We start from the raw sequence: 8542 nt of genomic DNA, 5'->3' as shown, positions 1-8542 counted from the left end.
TGAAAAAGGTGATTGAAGAGCACAGGCACCCGCGAATGAAGTCAGGCCTTGGGGCCAGGAAAAGCTGGAGGGAGGGAGAGAAGGCTTTTGAAGCCAAGGCTAAAACCTTTGATGACTCCAAGTGTGCTCTGGAAGGAGACCCCGAGGTTACCAAGCTCCAGTCAGCTGTGTTTGCTGGTTACTTCCCTAGCAAAATGGCCTTTCATTCTGCTCCACTCTGGAGAGGCCTCTTGCAGAGTAATCTGCAAGATTAATATCCAGATTAATAATTAATATCTGGATTAATATCCAGACCAGCTGAAAATATCACCTGGTAGTGCTGCTCCTACAAGTTATCCTTGTGAAATTAGCAGCATTCTCATCGCAGTTAGAAATACGAACTACTGTGGTGTAAGCTGTGCAATCAAGACACTTTATATTTCCTTTAGAAACACTGCAAACCACAGAGATCAATCCCTGCAAGCATCTCTTCCCTGCTGCACTGTTGGTGCCAGTCGTTGTGCTGGATGCTTCTCATAGTTATGGGATGGTTTGGGTTGGAAGGGACCTTCAAGATCATCCAGATCCACCCCCCTGCATGGGCAGGGACACCTCCCACCAGCCCAGGCTGCTCCAAGCCCCATCCAACCTGCCCTTCAACACTGCCAGGGATGGGGCAGCCACAGCTTCCCTGGGCAACCTGGGCCAGGCTCTCACCACCTGTCCTGGGCCACCTCACCAGCAGCGTGGCCAGCAGGTCAAGGGAGGTGATTCTCTCCCTCTACTTGGCTCTCATGAGACCCCACCTAGAGCACTGTGTCCAGTTCTGGAGCCCTCAACACAAGGACATGGAGCTCCTGGAGAGAGTCCAGAGGAGCCACAGAGATGATCCCAGGGCTGGAGCAGCTCTGCTCTGGAGCCAGGCTGGGAGAGTTGGGGTGTTCAGCCTGGAGAAGAGAAGGCTCCAGGGAGACCTTAGAGCAGCTTCCAGTGCCTGAAGGGGCTCCAGGAAAGCTGGGGAGCCAGAGAAGCAACCCCTGCAACTCAGGTCCTGCCCCTGCCCCAGTCCTGTTAGATCACTGTGGTGTTGACCTGCACAACAAAAGGCAGTGGAAATAGAAAATGGACCTCAAAAATTGAGTGGAGAAAGTCACTGAACCACCATGTGCTGCTGCAAGCATTTGTGTGACCCCACCTTGGTGTGACCTGGAAGTTGCCAAGTACAAGACCATGCTTGGCCTCTTCTGTTCCACAACCACTTCTTGCCAGGATCACAAAGCATACAAGGAGGGACACCAACTGCTGCAGCCCTGCCAGCACAGCTCACACAGCCCCACCAGGAGGGCTGGTTGCAGTGGCCATGCTGACCCCAGCAGTGCTTGCTCCAGGAGCATCAAGGATGCTGGGTTCATCTTCTTGAACCCAGGACTGGAAGCATAAGTGATTTCCCTGGTGCTTGTCCTAGAATCACATCACAGATAACTGGTTTGGGTTGGAAGGGACCTTAAAGATCATCCAGTCCCACCCCCTGCATGGGCAGGGACACCTCCCACCAGCCCAGGCTGCTCCAAGCCCCATCCAACCTGCCCTTCAACACTGCCAGGGATGGGGCAGCCACAGCTTCCCTGGGCAACCTGGGCCAGGCTCTCACCACCTGTCCTGGGCCACCTCACCAGCAGCGTGGCCAGCAGGTCAAGGGAGGTGATTCTCTCCCTCTACTTGGCTCTCATGAGACCCCACCTAGAGCACTGTGTCCAGTTCTGGAGCCCTCAACACAAGGACATGGAGCTCCTGGAGAGAGTCCAGAGGAGCCACAGAGATGATCCCAGGGCTGGAGCAGCTCTGCTCTGGAGCCAGGCTGGGAGAGTTGGGGTGTTCAGCCTGGAGAAGAGAAGGCTCCAGGGAGACCTTAGAGCAGCTTCCAGTGCCTGAAGGGGCTCCAGGAAAGCTGGGGAGGGACTTGGGACAAGGGCAGGCAGTGAGAGGACACTTTGCTGCAGCCCACCCTCACATCCACCTCTCCAGATGTTCCAAAGTCACCTCCAGGTTTATTTTGACTTTTTCTAACTCCTTGGGCAGAAGGCAATACCTGCTGGCAGAGTGTAGCCCTGGTGATGCTGTTCAGCCCCCACGGAATCCTGCCCGGGCCTGTCTCCCCACCCCGCAGTCACTGCCATCAATGTTCCTTCTGTTGTAGATGCTGGTTCCTGCACTCAATGCACATAACCCACCACATAATAGAGGCTGGAAAAGTTCAAGGAGGAATTAGACCAGATGTTTTGGCCATGACTTTGAGCAAGTGCTGATTAGTCCTGGAAGATGTAACTAAGAAACCTTGGTGGCACAGGCAGATAATTCAGTGTAACCGCAGCACAAACTGCTACCCGGGAAACTAAGATGTGAAGCACAGCCCTGTGCAACCAGCATTTAACAAATGTCACCTTTAATTGCTGCTACACTGCGTTCTCTTTAATGAGTGACACTCTCCTCAACAATTGGGACTCAGGTAATGAAGCCAGGAACTGTTCTTTGAGTGCTCTGAAACAGCGGGGCTCAAAAGAAGCCGTCAGGAGGAGTAAAATTAAAAGCAATTTGCTGCCCCAGGAAGATGCCAGGGTGGGTGAGGAGGTGTGAGCACTGCTCACTGAGCCTGTCTGCCTCTGGACAGGGGGGCTGCATTCCGCTCAGACTGGGTTTAACTGGAAAGGGTGGCTGGGCCTCCTATGTGAAAGGAATCAGTAGCTTCTGGGACCACTACACAAATTCTCCTTCCAGGGTATTTTTCCTCAGAGAAATACAAGCACGTTCACTTTCTTTTCACTTGGCAGCAACTGGTGCCCTTCCAGAGGCTGGTGTTTCAGACCATTGTGCAGCCACACCCTGAATAACCAAATTCTATTGAAATGACCTGGTTAGAGACCATGCAGTGACTATCAAATCCCACAGGGCATCAGCTCGTGGGCTTCCAAAGCACATCCACATTTGGCTTTTTGCCTGAGCTATTACTTCCATTTTTATTGTTTAGGCAGCTGGTAAGTCCTCTCTGTATCTCTCCAGTTCCAAAGATTTCAAACAATTATGTTTACTGCATCCTCAGTGGAGTTCAATTAAATTTGTACTCAACATTAACATCCAGTGGGATCTTATTTAGCAGCTCCTCCCATTTTCTATAACTGTCCCATTTTGCTGATTGGCATTACAGAATTCCCAAGTGGTGTTGATTTAAATTCCTCCTACACAATATTTTAGTGTCCTATCCCTGGGTCCATGAGGACTGCAAAGGAGAGAGATACTGGTGACATTTTTCCTCAGAAACCCTGGACCAACAGGTTTGAATATCCCTTTTCTATCATCTTGGGGCACAGGAATGCTGCAGGGAATAAAATGTTCTCACAAAACAGGGGAGACAGGAAAGCAATAAGGAACTGTCCACAAATGTGTGATTGTTTCCTTAGTCACAGCTGAAGAGAACATTTTAGAATCCAAGATTTGTTATCACTGGAAACGGGGAGCTGTCTCATTCCAGTGACATGAGAGGAAAGGTCTTAGTCACAAAGTGCTGTCCAGACCATTTCATTGTTTCTGGGCTTTCTGGGCAGGTATAAAAGCAGGTGAAAGGCACTTGTTGTCAGTGCAACTGGAACATCAGGACAGGACTGGTGAGGAGACTCATCTGTGCAGGTCAGAACTTCACTGTGATCTCCACAAGACTCTCAGTAAGTAGATAAAGTTGCTTTTGTAATTGGGAGATGCTTTTTAATTAATGCATCTATAGCTTAGCCATGATGTATGAGCAGGAGCTCTACATGAGCCTAACTTAAAACATAATATAGCATGAAAATACACACATATCCCTGTGGATATTTAGGTGTACATATATTTAATACAGAGCATTTTTAATCAGAACTAATACCTATTTGTTCTTTCATGTCTAGTTTAATCTGAACGTATTGTCCAAGGAAATTAGAAATTAATGAAGGAAAGAAGAACAAATTAGTGAAGGAAAGAAGAACAAGCTTAATTTTTACAACCCAATGTATGACACAATTTGCCTTTCTACCCAGTCAATGACAATTTAATATTCAAATTAGTAGAAAGAATAGTCATTGGAGGAGCTGCTGAGCTTCTTATTAACCCAAACTGCTTCAGCACAAAAAGAAGTTACTTCTTCCAAAAAGGACTTTCCTCATTATATAGGGATGTACTTTTGCTGTTCTTACAGAATTTAAGTGCTGCAGCTTTTGTTCTGTTGTTTGATGCAACAGTTAATGTAGAATTTGGCAGTGAAGAGGTAAAGGGACAGGCTGGAGCCAATCCTAACAACAGAGTAGAGTCATTAATGTCAGAAATGCAGGAATTTTAGTGATAGATCTGGTGATAAAGGGCAGACAGGATGGATGGATAGAGGTGTAGCAACACCAGGAGCAGATACAGAACTGACTGCAGTTATAATTTAAGATTAAAATAATAATTGCACAATTACATTTCCTGGTTGTCTCTTCCCTAAGCCAGAAATCCACTTGTTTACAGAAAAGAAATCCAGTATCAGTCTAATACCTCCCTTGTGCAGGGGCAGATTTGGATGTCAGCACTTGTGTTGCTCATGGAAAAGGGTCCAAATATGAGGGCTGTGAACACCTTTTAACTTGATCCCCACAGTCCAGTCTGAGACTCTCTGAGTTTTGTGACAGATATCTTAGCAACCCTGAGCTTTTTGTCAAGCTTCTTTTTATCAGGAAGGTCCCTGGCCAGTTGTAAATGGCATCATCTCCTCTGCTTGCAAATGCACAGGAGTGGGAAGTAGTATATTGAGAGGCAATAGTGGGACAGGGGACTTAGGAATCTTGGGAAAGGAGATTTAGGAATCTGTCAGGGAAATGGAAAAATATACCATGAAATCTCTTCATCTTTGTCTGGTGCATGTTGTAAATCCACACGTCAGATGTTCTGGGAGGTCCTGGGATGATCAACCACAGCACAATGCTCTGCTTGTACCAGTGCTTACAGGCTGCAGTTCCTTTTGTCAGGTGAAGGAAAAAACAGAGGAAAAAGGATTTCTGATCCCACTGTCTTCTTGTCCTGTGGAGCAGATTTCAAGAGGAGAGAAAATGTTCCTGCCCCTGAGATCTCTGCAGATGGTGACATTTTTGGCAATTCTTGTTTTTGCCTGTTTTGCAACCTGTCAAGACACTGAAAAGTAAGAAATATCACCCTGTTACCTGCTGTCACTGCTTGCCTTTGATTGAATGGGCTGTGTGTTCTACCTCCAGGGCAGAGTGGAAGGGAAATTCTGTACATTTGGGACAACACTTCTTTACATTGCCCTCCATGCAGTATAAAATTAGAGCCATTGCATTTCTAGATGGGTAATTAATACCCCATTTCAGCTGGTGCTTTTCAACACGGTCCAGGAAACCATGTAAGGATGTTCAGCACAAGCCATGGAAGGGGCACATCCTAAAATTCCAGATTTATGCTCCCATTTAGATCCAAATCTGCAGTGGGAGCCTATAGCTGCAGTTATCTGTTATCTAAACAGCCTGAAATCCAGAAAGATTTGCATCCCAGAATTAGCCTGCCCTCCCTAATTAGTGTTTGGCTCAAAATATCTTGGTGTATCTGAAGAAAATGAAGCTTTCTTATCATTTCATGGATACCACTGGTTTCAGTTAAATGAAAGTGGCCTCACCAGTGCTCCTTCCACAGCTTAAACACACCTCATAGTCCTGGGCTGTGTCACCAGCAGAGAGGGCAGCAGGTCAGGGGGGATTCTCCCCCTTTACTCAGCTCTTGTGAGGTCCCACTTGGCCAGTTCTGGAGCCTCCAGCATAAGCACATGGAGCTTCTGCTGGAGAGGGCTCAGAGGGATCTCAGTGTATACAAATACATAAAAAGGTCAAAGAGGACTACAGCCAGGCTCTGCTCAGTGATGCCCAGTGACAGGACCAGAGGCAATGGGCACAAACTGGAACACAGAAGGTTCCCTCTGAACATTAGGAAACACTTTCACTGTGAGGGTGACCAGGCACCTGGTACAGGTTGGCAAGGGAGGTCGTGGAGTGTTCATCTGTGGAAATACTCAAAAGTCTTCTGCACAGTCCGGGCAACCAGAGTCACCCTGGGTCATCCTGCTTGAGCAAATGGATTGGACCCGAGGGATCTTGAAGGTCCCTTCCAATCTAAACCATTCCATGGTTCTATGATCTAAGGCTGATGGATGCAAACCCTTCATGTGTGAAACAGGAGCTTAGATCCAGCTGTGTTGGCTCCTGACTAACTCTTTCTTCCCCTTGCAGTAAAAGAGCAGTGACTGAGCACCAGCTCATGCATGACAAAGGGAGGGCACTTCAAGGGCAGAAGCGCCTGATGTGGCTCCACAACGCCCTGGGGAGCGTGCACACAGCCAGCAGCAGGGATATTTCACTTTCAAATGCCCCTTGGTATTCACAGAAGAGCCAAGACCCCTCAGATCTCTACAACAGCATCAGCAGAGACCAGACTTCGAGCCTGCTGAAGCAGCTGGTGGAAAAAGGGGAGGGTTTCCTCCCATTAAATCAGCTGGATTTGCTGCAGAAGAGCCCAAAGGGGAACTGGAACCCACAAGACCTTTTTGACCTCCTTCAAATGAAAGAGCTGGGCAGCAAGAGAAGCCCGAGTACCCAGCCACATAACTTTTCCCACTAGCCTCAACCCAGCTCTGTCCAACCTTTGCTTTACACGTGTGATGTGGTAAGGAAAATCTCTGGCACCAAGGTGAACTGCAAAAGCAAAATCCTCTCCATTTGGTCCTTTAGCTACTCCTAGATGTTGAAACCGCCCCCCCTGTGAGGAGCCAGGCTCTCTCCAGAGCTGCACTCTGAGCCTGTGAGTGTGAGATTGTTATTAGGGACAACAAGATGGGGTCACTTGTCACAGGGCAGAAATCTCTCCCTGCCTGTTGTTGATCCCTTAGGGCTGTGGCAGCTCTTGTAGCCCACAAGCTACACAAGTTTGGATCATTAATCTGCCTATTCACAGGCTCACCTGCAGTCTCATGTTTTGCCTCCTGAAGCAGCAGTTACCTCCTGACACCAGATTCTCTTCTGTCCTACACCTGCCTGCAGTTCTGCCCTATTCTGTAGCAGGAACGACTTTCCTTATACTTTAGGTCTAAAGGTTTGTTTTTTCCTGCTTCTCCAGCACATTGGATGGTTTAAGCCTCTCATCTCTCAGCTGTTATTTCAGGCCAGCAAACTTTTACCAAGCAATCCCCACCCTCCCAGCCAAAGCCCCCAGTTCTGCTGGTGGAAGAGATAAGAATCAGCTTCCAGGGTCCCTTTTTGTGCCTTTAATTTCAAGATTTCTTGTCTTTGTTCATGTGAAACCCTCTCCAGAAGCTCCAACTGCCTCAGGTTTCCTCAGCAGAAAACCAGATAATCTGTGTTTCCTGAAAGAGGCAGCACATGATTTTGCTCTTCACCTTCAGGATCAAACTGACCAGCTCTGTCTCAGCAAAGCAAGGTCCAGTTTAATTGCAAAATGAGTCTTTCAGAAGTTAAATCTCTTGTCATGTGTGTTACAAATAGCTCAGTGTAAGGACTGTGTTAGACACACCATTTAAACCCTGAAATTCCTCTTGTTGCTGGTAAGACTTCAACTTCATGTGCAGAAGGTATTTCTAAGCTATTTAAACCCAGTAACTCATTGATGTTAATAATAAACCCCCTTTTCTCCCTCTGAATCACACTTGCCTTTTATTTTGTAGAAATATAAATAAAACAGAGCAAAATCCTCTTTTGCCAGTACAGAATGGTTAGGGTTGGAAGGGTCCTTAAAAGATGGATGAGCATGGAACCACAGTTCTTCCCTCATGTCATTCCTAGAACCTTCATGCCAGAGATTCCCAAGGCCAACCCAACCATGACCTGAAGCAGATGTTTTTGAAGAGCAGGTGAAGGCCAAGATGAAACTGGGTTTTACTGCCCAAGTGATGTTTGTTGAGCTGGGGGTGGGAATCCTTCCCCCACAAAAACCTGCCTCTGGGCTGTGCCAGACCTAGAGCTGGATGAAACCGAGGGAAGCTGCCCCAGAGCAGCTCAAGACCTCTTGGAAACCTGTGTCCTGCCCTGTTATCAGTCTGTTTTACCCTCAGAGACCTGGTTTGTGTTGTGTGGGGCTGAGGGGCCGTTTCCTCAGCCCTGGGAAAGGCTGAGGTGTCTTGGTGGCACCTGAACCCGGGAACACCTCATCCCTGCGGGCACCACACGGGGCACCGACCGCGTGGGGGGGTGAGGAAGAACCAAATCCCCCCTCACAAACCAAATCCCCCCTCACAAACCAAAATTTCCCCTCACAAACCAAAATTTCCCCTCACAAACCAAATCCCCCCTCACAAACCAAAATTTCCCCTCACAAACCAAAATTTCCCCTCACAAACCAAATCCCCCCTCACAAACCAAAATTTCCCCTCACAAACCAAAATTTCCCCTCACAAACCAAATCCCCCCTCACAAACCAAAATTTCCCCTCACAAACCAAAATTTCCCCTCACAAACCAAATCCCCCCTCACCAACCGACGCCCCC

This window comes from Chaetura pelagica, unplaced genomic scaffold (genome assembly GCF_000747805.2).
Source record: "Chaetura pelagica isolate M959 unplaced genomic scaffold, ChaPel_1.0 scaffold507, whole genome shotgun sequence".
NCBI classification, from domain to species: Eukaryota; Metazoa; Chordata; class Aves; order Apodiformes; family Apodidae; genus Chaetura; species Chaetura pelagica.
This window is presented reverse-complemented; position numbering follows the sequence as displayed.